Raw genomic sequence first — 14,084 nt, 5'->3', positions numbered from 1 at the left:
TTCAGCCTCTTGAAAGATATGAAATGCTCTGTTTCAAAGCAACTTTACATCTCTAATACTTATTAGCATAGCTGCATAGTTGTGGTTCCACACTTCCTAAATTCTGCCTTTACAAATCCGCCCTATTTTTTACTTTTAGGTGTTTCGAAGGATAATTCAGGAAATACTGGAACATATGAAGTCCCTAGTGGTTGTGATATGTCTCTTTTCTCTTGATGTCCACTTCAGCATCTCCAGAACCCGCACCATCCACAAGATGACCCCCCCCCCACCGGAGATGGAACAAAATCTCAGAGACCAGCTGGGAGAATGCCCACAACACCTCCAACCCTGCTACCACCACCAATGTCGAACAGTGAGTGAAAAATGTCAACACCTGGATCACCAATTGTGCAACTAGCATCCTCCCCATCAACAGCATCATCCATAGAAAATTCTCAATAAAAAGGCCAGCTGGTACACCCAAGAACTCAGAAAAGCGACACAGGACAGCAAACAGTTGGAGAGAAGATGGCGTGCCAGCAAGGACACCTCCAACAGGGCAGTCTTCAAGACCTCCTTCAACGTCTACCACCACCTGCTGAGGGAAACAAAGAAGACAGCCCTTGCTTCATGCATCAAAACCAGCGGCAACAACACCAGGGAACTTTACAACATTGTTAAGGAATTCTCCAACGCGGCTGCCAGTGAAAAAAATACCACACTCTCTCAGGCACTGTGCAAAAATCTTGCCCACTGCTTCCACAGCAAGATTGCAACCATACACAGCAACTTCAAATGCCATCCCACACCTATGGACTTCCTCAACAGAAATGCCACCACCTTAACCGGCACAAACCTCACACTGACCACCTGGACCATCCTCTCCACCCAGAAATCACCTCCACCATGAAATCCATCCACATGAGAGCTCCCACAGACACATGCCCACACCACATCTTCAACCTCATAAACCAAAGTGTCGGTCAGGAACTCACCACCCTACTCAACATCTCTATCACCACTGCAACATTTCCTGATGCCTAGAAACATGATGAAGTCAGACAACTACTAGAAAACCCTCCACCAACCAAAGTGAACTCAAAAGCTACTGGCCAAACTCCCTGCTCCCATTCCCAGTGAATGTACTGGAAAAGTTCATCAACAATCAACTCATGACACACCTGGAGCAAAACCTGCTACTCAATGCCTCCCAATCGGTCTTCTGCAGCAGCCACAGCACCGAAACCCTCCTATTCGCGGCCACGATGACATCTGAACCCTCCTTGACCGAGAAGAAACAGCAGCTTTGTCCTCTCGGTAGCCCTTGACACTGGATCCCACTACAAGAAGATCGAAAGACTCCACCACATCGGCATCCAAGGGTATGCGCTCAGATAGATCAGCTCCTTCCTCACTGGAAGAACCCAGAGGATCCACATCCCCCTTTCACCTCTGAACCCAAGGATATCACCTGCAGTCATCCCCAGTGCTCATCCCTCAGCCCCATGCTGTTTAACACACATATGACTCCACTGGCTAATATCGTCAGATCCCACAGTCTCAACACAGTTTCCAATGCATACAACACCTAACTCATCTTCTCACTCACCGACTACTCCACCACCACCAGAACCAACTTCCACAGATGCATGACGAAGGTCGATGACCTGGTGAAGAGTAACTGTCTGCAGCTGAACACAGACACGCCAGAGGTACTGATCTTTGCCAACAGCAGAAATACATGGAATGACTCCTGGTGCCATCTGACCTAGGACCCGCACCTACTCCCTCCAATCACACCATAAATCTCACGTTCATCATTGATAACAAGCTCACCATGAAATAACAGATCAGTTCTGTCTCCTCCCCCTTCTTCTTCGCTCTGTGCATGTTATGTAAGATCATCAAGTGGCTACCCCTATACATGAGATGCACCGTGACATAGGCCCTCATCACGAGCCGACTGTACTATGGCTGTGCCCTCAACATAGGAATCGCCAGACACCTCCTACCGAGATTTCAGACCATACAGAACAACGCAGCCAGAATTATTCTTTGCCTTTCCAGACAAACCCACATCACACCCCACCTCAGGCAACTCCACTTGTTCCCCGTGCAGGAAAGATGCCAATTAAAGCTGCTGACCCACGCACAAAAGGCTCTACGCAACCAAGGACCCATATACATTAACCGCCTCCTGAACTTTCATCAATCACTGAGAAGACTATGCTCCACTTCCCTGTCACTTCCCTATACTCACCCACATCTTCCAAAGCAGAAGTGGAGGATGCTCTTCCTCCCACATTACAGCAAAGACCTGGAACAGCCTCCCACGCACCTCAGAACCATCACCTCATTTCCAGAATTCGGTATGGCCCTCAAGACCTGGCTGTTCCAATAAGCCTCCGGGACCTGCAAGCACCTGGATAGCCTAATGGGTGATTTGCTGCGCCAAGATTCTATAACTCATTTGATGGTGGTGTTCTCCATCTTGTCACTAGTTGCTCTTGCAGCATTCTCAGTTCCCTCTGGATTAGCCAATACGCTATGTTAGCTTGTCTAGATGATGTTCTACATTTTCACACTTTGTTTTACGGGTTTTGATTTTACATTTGTGGTTTGCAGTTTCTGCTGGAAACTGGGCCTCCAGCATACATGGCAGTACTTATGATGGTGGATCAACTTCGGGTAGGTAACCAATCTTGTTAGATAGCTTTTCTTAGTTTTTATTGAGGTTAATCAAATTAGTAATTTGCTGAGCTTGATAGGTTTTGATGTACTTGACTATTTGTAATATGTACTTTAAACATGTTTTGGTGAAGGTCTTAGATTGTGAAGAGCTCTTATAATGTCTTACATTCTTCTTGGAAGAACTTTTGCATGAGTTTACATGAGAATATGCTTGAGCATGTGTTGTTCCCCCTTATAAGAGATTGGAGTATTTGTTGAGGGGTGTGAGAGCTCACCTCAATTAATATTTACAATGCTTGTCAGGGTGAATCACACAAGTCACTCAATAAATCTATTCTTGCCCTGTGGTGGCTTTCCACAAAGCAGTCAGGCTTAACTTAGAGGCAATATGTAATGCATTTATACAATACTCAAACAGTAATAAAGTAAACCCAACACAAGAAAAGTCCCAAACCAATTTAGAAAAATCTGGTACATTTTGATAAATAAAATGATACCAAAATGACAACATTCCAACCAATAGAACTTGACTAACTAATGTTCAGGTTTAAGGCTTATATAGGAGCAAGAAGCTTTAAGCATCACACGCGGTCGTCTGGTTGAGCTTGATCTGCACACGAGTAAGATAGGGTCAGATTCTTCCCCAGTGAAAAATGTTACCTTTGAACTTAGTCTCTGGAATCAAAGTCAAAAGTTGTCGGTGGGACAAAGCAGCAGGTTGTGGTTGAAGAAACATCCATGCCATCAGATAGCCAGTGGACGAGGTCTCATTGAAGCTGTTGCCCTTTGGCAGGAAAGCTCCTAGTGGGAGAAATTCCTGCCAAAAGGAGTTGAGATTCTCCCAAGGGTGCAGGACTGCAAGCAGTTGCCAAAGAGGGCTCCAAGAACCTCCAAGAACCTAGGCCCCTTCTTTAGGAGGTCCTGCTGAATTGAATTTGATGCTGCGGAGAATGTAGTGGGAGTAACCTGAACCTTTGGCTCAGTGGCAATCCACCTTCGTCAGAAAGGCTTAGCAAGTTAGTTCCCATCTCCTGCTGATTCTCAGAGCAAAAGGTTGGCAAAAACATTTTAAACACCCCGGTGGCACAATGAGTGCTTCAGCCCACTTATTGCATTTCATTTGCACACCCTAGGTAAATGTAGACTAATATACTAGGGAGTTATATGCACATTAAATGTTCCGATTCAGCATATGCACATGTAAATATGTTCAGAAAGGAGAGTACAACCACTTTACCTCTGGTTGGCAGCGTTAAAGTGCAAAAAGTCATATGGCGAGCAAAAACTGTTTCGGAAAAAGTAGGTAAACATCTGGGAAATACCAAGCAAAAAATGGTAATCTCCAATATCCCTACCTTTTTTTTCTCTTCCAAAATAGATTCCTCTTAATAGCTAGTACTTATTGCGTCAATGGAGTGGTGCAAATATTAAATCTTGATCTCCAGTGCAATGCATTTGTGGCTTAGTCCATAGCTGTATGCTTTACTTTTTCTATATGTCCTCCACATATTTCCCAGTTTTATCTCACAAAAGGGTACATTTGGCCTTTTGAAGAGAATCCAACTTGTTTTCTTTTATTTCCCTATTCCCCCCGAGCTTTACAAAGTAGAGGTGAGTTCATGCCTTTTTGATTAGGGTGGTGGGAATTAGATCAGTAAAAGTGAGCAGCTTGTCTTATATTAGATGTAATGTTGAAATTGTAGCTATCATTGACGTCACTGAATTGATTCTAAAGAGCGCTGACTCTCAACTGAATTGTCTGGCATCAAGAGCTCAATCCCTTTGACCTTCTCAGCAAAAAAGCTGATATTTCTTCAAACATCTCTTCTGAGAAGTCATTGATAGTATTAGTTGTATGAGTGATTGTTAGAAATTGGGTTATGGTTGACTTGCATATGAGCCCTGGTCAAGAAGCTACTACAATCCTAGTCATGGTAAGAAGCAGACAACTCTAAATTAACCTGTGATCACCCCTTTGGTACTTTGGCAAAGAGCAGTCAGGCTTAACTTAGAGGCAGTGTGTAAAGTATTTGTGCAACATTTTAAACAGTAAAACAGTGAAAATACCACACAAGAAGATTCCACTTCAGGGTATAAAAATAGCTCTGATTTTAATAAAGTAAATAACACCAAAATGACAAACATCCAATAAGTAGATCTTGAGATATTCAAATGTAAAGTTTATAATGCAATATATAGACCTTAGAAACAAAAATAGTTATTTGTTGGATCTGGTCACTCCGGACCAGGACAATGTCAAAATTCAGGCCGACCGTGATGTGGTGCAAGCCGGCTACAGGGACCCAATTAGGCCTGCTGAACCAAAGTACTGTAATTCTGATTGTGAAGCACTTTCATGAATCTGCGGTGAAGATACGTCGAGCAATGGAGGCAATGTGTTGGTTCTGAAATGCAATGAGGCTGCGGTTCAAGGTCCTGTTGTGTTTGCATCAAGAATCCTGTTGACGGGGCTTGCAATGTGAACACCGGTGTTGAGGATCTGAGGTGCTGTGGAGATGATGGGTTGGTTCCGATGAGTGGTGAAGCTGCGATGCAGAGGTTCGTCGTCGAGGCTGCCACCGACAAGAGATGCGAGGAGCTTGTGCAAGGAAAAGCATTGCACAATGTCAGTTCTGTAGTTGATGTGTCGGTCCCAGATGCGGTATGCAGCAGTGACGCGAGTCTTTGGCGATGGGTCCAAACCACACAACAGCTGCTTGTTGTGCTGGCGAAGCACCTTAGGCCCACTTCCAAGAGTCTAGGGCTCAGCTCAGGGATGAGTTGCTCAGTAGAGGCTGCGTGTTGTGCTGGAGAAGCACTTTAGGCCCACTTCCAAGAGTACAGGGCTTGGGTGGCCCCACTTGGCAGGGTAGACTCACAGATGTCAGAGTCTTATGTGCAGAAGCAGATAGGTTAGAAGTCTTTTATGTCCCTGATACTTCAGATCAATTTGCCAGCCAGCTAGCCATTGGAGTCACTCTGGGTTCAGGTGATGCAGGTCCAGTCCCCTCACCCAGGCAAAAGGTCAGCAGATCAGCACAGCAAGGCTGGGGCACAGAAATAAAATGCATTCCAGCAGAGTGACAGACCATTGAGCAGTACAGCGGCCCTTCTTCCTGGCAGAGGCTTCACAGGTCCAGAAATGTACTGAAATGGTGTCAAAAGTCCAGTACTTACACTCAGTTGCACCTTTCACAGTGGGGGAGACTTCAAAGAGATGCCTTTGAAGTGCACAGAGGTCACCCTTCCTTCCTGCCCAGGCCCCACACTCACTACAGGTGCTATGCAGCCCTTTATGTAGGGGCAGGACACAAACTATTCAAGTGTAAGTGAGGCTGGGTCCAGCTCCTCCCTCCCACCCTGCTAGGCTGACCCATCAAGTCAAACCTAAACTCCCATTGTGTGTGGTTGTCTAGGGGTAAAACATAAAGCCAAACTGTGATCAGAGACAGGCAGCAGGCACCACATGGCTAAAGTAAGAAAATGCCAATTTTGGAGAAAGTGGGGAGTTGAGGTGGAGAGTGAAAGGGGAGCAGAACGGGCGAGGACTCATCAGTAGGATAGTGTGTTTCTTGATGAAATGGGTGGCACCATGTCTTTCATGTTTATAGGATAAAGAGGGTAATCACAGTAGTGGGTGGTATTGGGAGAAACATGGAGCAATAATCAGGAGCATTTGAATTATGTTTGATTAGGATATAAATTTGTTAATGAGCTTGCTGTATACAGCCAGTGTTTTTAACATCCAAACATTAATTACAAATGTGCTCAAACTGTTTATCGCATTTGTTTTAGTAACCACTGACTAAGAGCCAAGAATGCTTGAAATGCATTGGGTATTCATAAAGCGTGTCAACTTCATAATGTGATTGATGTGGACATTCCTCTTTATAAAGCCTGGATTAGTGTACAATTGGTATTTGAAGATGTTAATAAAGAACACACTGTCTCCGTTGTGATGAAATGACAAGAGTATATGGATTCAATATTGGACAAAATAATAGTCATGATTATAATGAGTTTACATTGGAGTACTTGGATAAAGGAAATATATTGGTATCAATTCCCACTTTTTGCAGTGCGACAGTAGGCGCGCAAGAGGAGTGCTCTTTCTTCAATACAATTTTGGAAAAGTGGCATTTTAAGAAATTGACTTTTAAATTGTGATTCCAGAGATACTAAACTTGAAAAGTATATCTCTTCACAATTGGGAATTGCATTTAAAAATGGAATAAGGTAATTCCAATGTTATCCTATTGAAGAGTTAGGCTTTACAGTAGTGAAAAACAAATGTAAAGGGTTTTCACTGCCAGGACATCCAAAACTTAAAAGTACATGTCCTGAATTTTAAATACAGTGCACCCTGCCTTCCTGGTTGTCCAAGGCCTCCCTTAGAAGTCATTTATATAAATAAAAAGGGAAGGTTTGGGCCTGGCAAAAGTTTTATTTTGCCAAGTCGGCAGGGCAGTATAAACTGTACACACACCCTTTGCAAGAGCAGGCCTGGGAGATGCTTAAGTGGGTGGCACAATTAGTGCTGCAGGCCCAGTAGTAGCATTTAATTTACAGGCCCTGTGTACAGGGAGTACCACTGTACTAGGGACTTATAAGTGAATTAAAATATAGAGATTGGGGATGAACCAAAATTACCATGTTTGGAGGAGAGAACACATGCACTTTAGCAGTGGTTAGCAGAAGTAAAGTGCTCAGAGTTCTAAAGCCAACAAAAATGAAGTCAGAAAAAGTGAAGGAGAAAGGTAAAAGGTTTTGGAGGTGACCCTGCAGAGAAGGCTCTTTCCAACAGGGATTTAAAACCTGATGATATTAAATAGTTTTCCACTGTGTTTTTTTGCTTGCTCTAGCTGCGATGAGAAAAAGGAGGCTTTGGCCTAAAAGTCTTTAAGTAAGCAGTTTTTATATCTTCTCCTTTTGGTGCAAACCATTGTGCGATTCAGTGTTCCTGGATTCTGTTTCTGTGGACCTTCTGCTGATCTAAAATGCCTTCTCACTTCATACAAGTCCTTTTTGTTCCACTGTGTGGAGATTTGTTTTGCCTACGATTCCGGGAAACAAGTTCCTCCATAACCTTACTCATGGTATCAATGTAGTGATTGGTTGTGCTAGTTAGTATTTGCACTCCATCTGGGGGATGAGATAAGTCATATTTTTCTATGGAGAGCTTTTTGATGTTGGCATGTCCAGTAGCTCCAATCCAGATTATAAATCTGAAAGTTTGGCCTTTGGTTACAGGTATTTGTAAATTAAGGTGGTTGTCGGACCAGTTGACTGGAGTGGAAGATTCTATACAGATGATCCCATCTTGTGCAATCAGAACGTCAAGACATCATCCCTCGATGTGCGTGGGAGTGGCACATACTTATGGTAAATCAATGTTGATCAGAAAATTGCTCAGTTGGGTTGCATTAAGGTTCCTGGGCATTTGCCAGTGCTGGTTAATCTCTGGTATAAATATGTTATTAGTAGATGAGAGAGATTGTTTGTTATGAGATGCCTTAATTGCTCTATGAAGATTTGGTTGTTTCCCAGTGAGTGTTAAATGGTGTGAATCTTAAAGGAATTAGTTTCCACATCGTGGAGTTTTAGATATTTGACAGAGGAACGTATTTCAAATTTTAAACAATTTAGTGGGATCAAGCTTCTATGTATGACTGCAACCCCTTCCCATGGGCAACCACCCCAATCCAAACGTGAATATTGGTGGTCAGTATACTCTCTGTAATCTCCATGCATTCATTTAACTCTTATCTGCAGTTGAGTAGCATGCATTTCAGAACAGATTTACCAGATGTTGAGGGGCATTCGAACGCCTGCACCACGGTGCAATTGCCGCCGCAGTAAATTGGTTAATAGAGTATGCATCCTGGAATGGGAGCTATAGGCTGGTTTGGCGTATACATTTACATTTAGCAGTTGGCCAATGTCCATATCCCAGAAAAATTTGTGAGTTCTTTGAGTATGCTGTACTTTACTTTTTCGAGAGCGGGATGGGCAGGGATGATTGGGTATTCTTTCTCTGAGTAGAGAAGTTATAATAGAAGACAGGAGCATTTTGATCTTTAGAGGTATAATGTTTGCAGAATTTATACTTGCAGCAGTGGAGCTGATTTCACAAACCATGCATTCGATTTTGGCAGAAAATTGGAGATCCTGTAGATTCACCTTGGATCTGCTCATAGCCCATCTCCCAAACCTTAGTCCTTCAATTTTACTCGATGTAATCTTTCCTCCATTAATTCTTCCAGGCATGGGTTTCCTAAAACAGAGCTGTAGTGTGATGAGCTTTTTATTATTTCTCTCCTGCTTTCAATATTTTCCAAATAATCTGGCTTAGAAAGTAGATAAGAGTAGGAGTGCTGCTATGTCAACATTCTAGTCCAGCAGTGCATATGGTAGTCTATTTGATACAATAGAAATGCTGATTCATGGTCTTCTCATATTACAAAGTGTAAAGTGTTTTTCACCACTATATAGAATATGCCCTCAGTACATTATATTACTGTTCGAATACATTGACTTGTCTCTAAATTCACTGCTTTAAGTGGCACTTACTTCGCACTACTACTGGAGCTTTCAAATTGATTTGGCCTGGCAGTAGCAGTATCCCACAGTTTTGTTTGCCTCAATCAGGCCGAAGTATTGTTTCTTGCAGTCTTCCACCAGGCACTGATGTAAGGGAAAAATTGAAGAATGCTTATCTTCTTCAAAGCGGTAATTGAATCTTCAATGCCCCAACTGAGCGATAACATGGCGGCAGCGCAGTATCAAGCTCCACTGGCATCAATCCAAAGATTGAAGAAGAGGGCAAACTCCAACACCCTCACGAGTAAGGTACCCAACTCCCAGGACAATCTGGGAGTCCTGGTGTTCACCCACACTCTCAGTGGTCATCATCACTTTTTGAGTGCTTTATATCGTTTATTACTGTGACAAAATGTGCCACACATGCCCATTTTCAGCATGGTTGAGCTCTGAAAGATGCCCACTTTTTCAAAAAAATTACCTCCACGAGGTTACTGCATGTGTGTGTGTGTGTGTGTAAACGCACACGTAATGAGTGTCTGAAATGGTCTTCTATGTTTTAAAGGAACAATTTACAAATTCTTATTATTCAGATGAACCGTAACCAATCGCTAGACAAATTAATCTCTACTTAATGTAATGTTTTACTATTTTCATAATGTACTAGTGATTTTAATCTGCCTCCTGTGTGTAACTAGCATTTCACCCCAGGTTTTGTTACTTATCTCATTAAAGTTATTTCTGAAGAACCGGTATATATATGTAAAAACAACTTCTTTTATACTTGAAATGTGGGCATTCCGATTTGTATTATTAGGAACCTTTGTAATTGGAATCTACCAAGTATTTTCTACTGTTGCAGATTTAGTAGGGGATTAGTTGTGCCTTTATTACCTAGCCTTAGTCTGCAAAAAGGCAACACATACATTATACAAAGCTGAGACCATAGGAGAAATATGAGCTCATATACTTGGCCCGTGCCAGGTACCTTGGGTACTTAGCATTTAATGCTGAAATCATCGTAATCTACCAAGCTTTGCATCCCAAATGCATATCATGCAAAACTCAGCAAAGCTGCGATCTCTCTAGTCGTTCACTGCCATTTAGTCACAATGCAGTTAACATCTGAGCTTTCTGTTACAAAATATCTTATAGACTTGACTTGTTACAAACCTTGTCATTCTACATCCTCGGTTATTTTATTTCTCTAGGCCTGTGAGTGAAGCACATTCTAGTGACATTATCATTTTTTTTAAAAAACCTCTTAGGCACTGAATGAGTTTGGTGCAAAGAGTACCCCCTTGCAAATGAGACACAGTGTGAGGGGCACCAAACCCTCGGTCCACCCACCTTATTTAGAGAAGATCAGACTGTAAAATGTCCACAGACAGAGCCCCTTTGGCTCCATCAACGGAAAGCTTTCTTAAGTGACGCAACACTGTAGTGGCCCTTGGAGGAGGAGCATTACCCTATCTGGGGAACCTCCTTTACAATGCAACTTTTACCACGCACTACCATTACAACGCAACCATTATAACGCAAGTCATTACAACGACTTGCGCTGGAGGGCGCTGTAGAATAGGGAATATTTTAATTTTCTATCCAACACCTTCCCTACTATCCACGGGGACTGGAGTTGGAATAGAAAATTAAACTATTCCACTATCCAGCGCCCCACAACGCAAGTCGTTGTAACGACTTGCGTTGTAAAAATTGCGTTGTAATGGCATGTGTGGTAAAAGCATGCGTTGTGATGTCATACAACCCACTATCCACCCTATTACAATCATGTTGTGCCCCAGTGGCGGCTGTTCCCGCAAATTGGTAGTGGGGCAGGGAAGATGTGTGTAAAGAAATAGGATTGCTTGCGGGCTGCCTCCGTCCTCTTTTCCTGGCTTCTCTGCTAACAGAAAGCAGGAAGCACCGAGGATCCATAAGGCACTCAGACAGGGAATTGTTGCCTGGGTATGTTCTCCACCCACACTGTAATTCAGCCAGGGTGGAGAACATGCAAAGTACGCATGACGGTTTGTGTGGCCCAAGACGGCCTAACGAACATTCATGCGCACTTACAAAGTGTGCATGTCACTCCCCCTGCTCCTGTCATCAGAGCAACCCCGCCCGCAAAACTGCCTCAGTACGGAAAAAGAAAATGATAATAACCTTGCGTTATTGTTTTATTTTTCCTTTTTTTGCAGAGCTCAAAGGGTTGTGGGGCGACACTCCTCAGCCTTAGCTGAGAAGCCGCCCCAGTTGTTCCCCCGATCGCGCACCAGGATTTTTACCTGAAAGATATCTCAATCATGTAAGGTGGCATAATGGAATATTCTGTTGCATTTTGAGGAACAATTATAATACGAAATGTCAGAAACTACACATGATTACACCAATAGAAATGAAATTTCGATCAGGCGTACACAAAAGCAGAATAAATACCGGATGAAGGGAGGAGACTGAGATGAAGGGCAAAAACAACCCTCACAGTGAAGTTGCTGCTTGACAGTCACCACTGGACATCCATACCATGATTCGAAAACCTACCTGCGCACCTAAGTAACATTTAGGTGGGTAATAATTAGCATTTATCAGTGTTTTTGCTCTTCACAAACCTTCCCCAGATAGTACCGACCTTAATAATTTCTGAGATTTACTCCTGCCAGTGGCAGGAGTAAATCAGTTTTCAGGCTACTAGGGGAGAAGGAACCTATTAAAACAGGTAACCTTATTAAGGATGCCGCTTATGTATGAGAAAAAATATTTTTCACTCAGAGAGAAAAAAGATTAGTACGCATATATGCATTTATCTGTAATGTTTGCTAATTCAGAAACATGCAATTGCTACATGTGTGAACATGTTAAGGATTACATCTGAGCGTTCTCCTGGTACGCTGCAACAGTCGCAGTTTCCCAGGAATACTCTTGGAATACTGAATTCCAAGAAAGGCGGAAATATACTTTTAAGGCAGGATTACTCTATGGGACCAAATTACTGATTTTAATAACCGAACTGTACTCATTTGTTCAATGAACAAGAGCCTCGCTTCATCATAATAGCACTGTTAGAAAAATTATTATTACACTCTGGAAATCTTTACAAAATGGTTACGCACAATTTGAATTTAAATGGGGCGGTAAACACAATAAATGCAACGTATACATACCCTACATTAAACCAGAAATATTATATCCGAGGTGCACCTTTATTAGCAACACAATGCATTTGAAGGTTGCAAAGATAAATAGAAAAACACATATTGTATGTGATCTCCTCCCATTATGTGCAGGCGGATGGACAAAAATTAATTACTGAAATAATATAAATATACACTGCTGTAATACAATATATTCAAGTGAGAACGCTTGAGAACTCAAGGTTGTGGAACAGGCATGTGGGGGCTGTACAACACTTATATTTTTGACATGCTGCACACTAAACTACCATAAAACTCATAAGTGTGTTCACTGAACCCTAGATCGGTTAATGTACCATACAGAGCTCAGAGTCTGCTCTGCTCCTCGCAGAGATATGTGTTTTTGTACCGCTATGCATGAAAGTTGTCCTAAAAGTGTTTCTTCTATTGCTCTCGCCTCTAAATGGTGGGTGAGCAGATTATTAGCATTCATTTCAAGACGTTCACATCCTGACCTTGCTATTTGTCATTGTCTGTGGAAAAATCACATTCAGTGGTCTTAAAGATTCACATTAGTTTACAATATAAAAATTATATTAATGATGTCTCTCTTGGGGTAAACTGTATCAATTATCTTTCTCTCTGGCTGACTGTGTTCCGTGGCAATTTCTTTTTCTCAGACACCAACATCTGTCTTTATATTATTGCTGGTCATCAACAATATTTTCACTTACATTTGAACAAACTTTAGTAAACCTGTTTGATATGAGGTTATGCAAAGAATATTGGAGAACTGATAAGCACTTTTATGGTGTACACGTGTATTCATCGCTAGTGGGGGCCCGACTATTAGGTTGGAGCGCAGCCATTCTTTGTTTTCTGTACCATTTGTATTATGCCAATAGCAAAGGAAGGCCACTTGGCCAATAGAATAATACAAAATGCTGACTGTTGCTGGGCAAATAGTATCCTGAGGCAGCGAATCGGTCTGATGGCTGCTGCTGGTACATTGAGGTGCCTGCAACATCCATCAGACATATTACCCATGAATGAGAAAGGCCCAGGCCTGGCCTCATAGGTATGCATGCCACCCTATTAATAATACGCTGCAGTGTTACTTTAAAGGTAACCCGGTTGCTTTAGCATTGAGCCTAGTGATAGATGGATATGGAAAGATAAGTACAGGTAGCAATCTTGGTTCACACCCCAGTTTTAATAAATAACAGGGAGCCCACGTCAAGTGCCGGAGACTCTAAGGACACCCTGCTCCAACTGAACACCCGTGGAACCAAACGGCCTTAGATATAATGACAAATAACACACCCAGGCAAAATCAAGGATTAACAATACAATGAAGACCAGCACACTAAAAATAACACTAAACTAAAATTAATTGTTGTATAAAAATAATCAATAATGAAATAATGACGTAATACTATTACAAAATGTGCCACATTATGCCGCATAATAGGCCTTTTCTTGCTGCATAAGCCACTCACCCGCCACATAATTTGTCTCGCTCCTGCTGTGTCATTCCAATGCTATATTATGCCGCATAATTTGCCTTTTCTTGCCGCATAAGTCACTCACCCGCCGCATAATTTGGCCCACTCCTGCTGTGTCATTCCGGTGGCCCTGACCATTAGTGACATTTAACTTACAGGCCCTGGGTACACAGGGTGCGATATACTAGGGATTTTCGGTAAGGTAACCATTCCAATGAGGTATTAGCTAACTAAA

General features: G+C 42.4%; 1 protein-coding gene and 1 long non-coding RNA gene across 2 annotated transcripts in view; one reads left to right on the top strand and one right to left on the bottom strand.

Annotated features, from left to right (window-relative positions):
- Positions 1-2,807, top strand: part of LOC144784624 (uncharacterized) — a 199,635-nt gene extending 196,828 nt beyond the window's left edge. The window contains exon 2 of the long non-coding RNA XR_013601687.1: positions 140-2,807. This is a non-coding gene — a long non-coding RNA (uncharacterized LOC144784624). The remainder of the gene's footprint in view (positions 1-139) is intronic.
- CNTNAP2 (contactin associated protein 2) overlaps positions 1-14,084 on the bottom strand; it is a 2,169,461-nt gene that overhangs the window by 1,949,537 nt on the left and 205,840 nt on the right. The gene's annotated exons all lie outside the window — the stretch shown is intronic.

The sequence above is a fragment of the Lissotriton helveticus genome, chromosome 10 (assembly GCF_964261635.1).
Source record: "Lissotriton helveticus chromosome 10, aLisHel1.1, whole genome shotgun sequence".
Classification (NCBI taxonomy): Eukaryota; Metazoa; Chordata; class Amphibia; order Caudata; family Salamandridae; genus Lissotriton; species Lissotriton helveticus.
The sequence above is the reverse complement of the archived record's forward strand: the minus strand, read 5'-3'. Positions and strand labels throughout refer to the sequence as shown.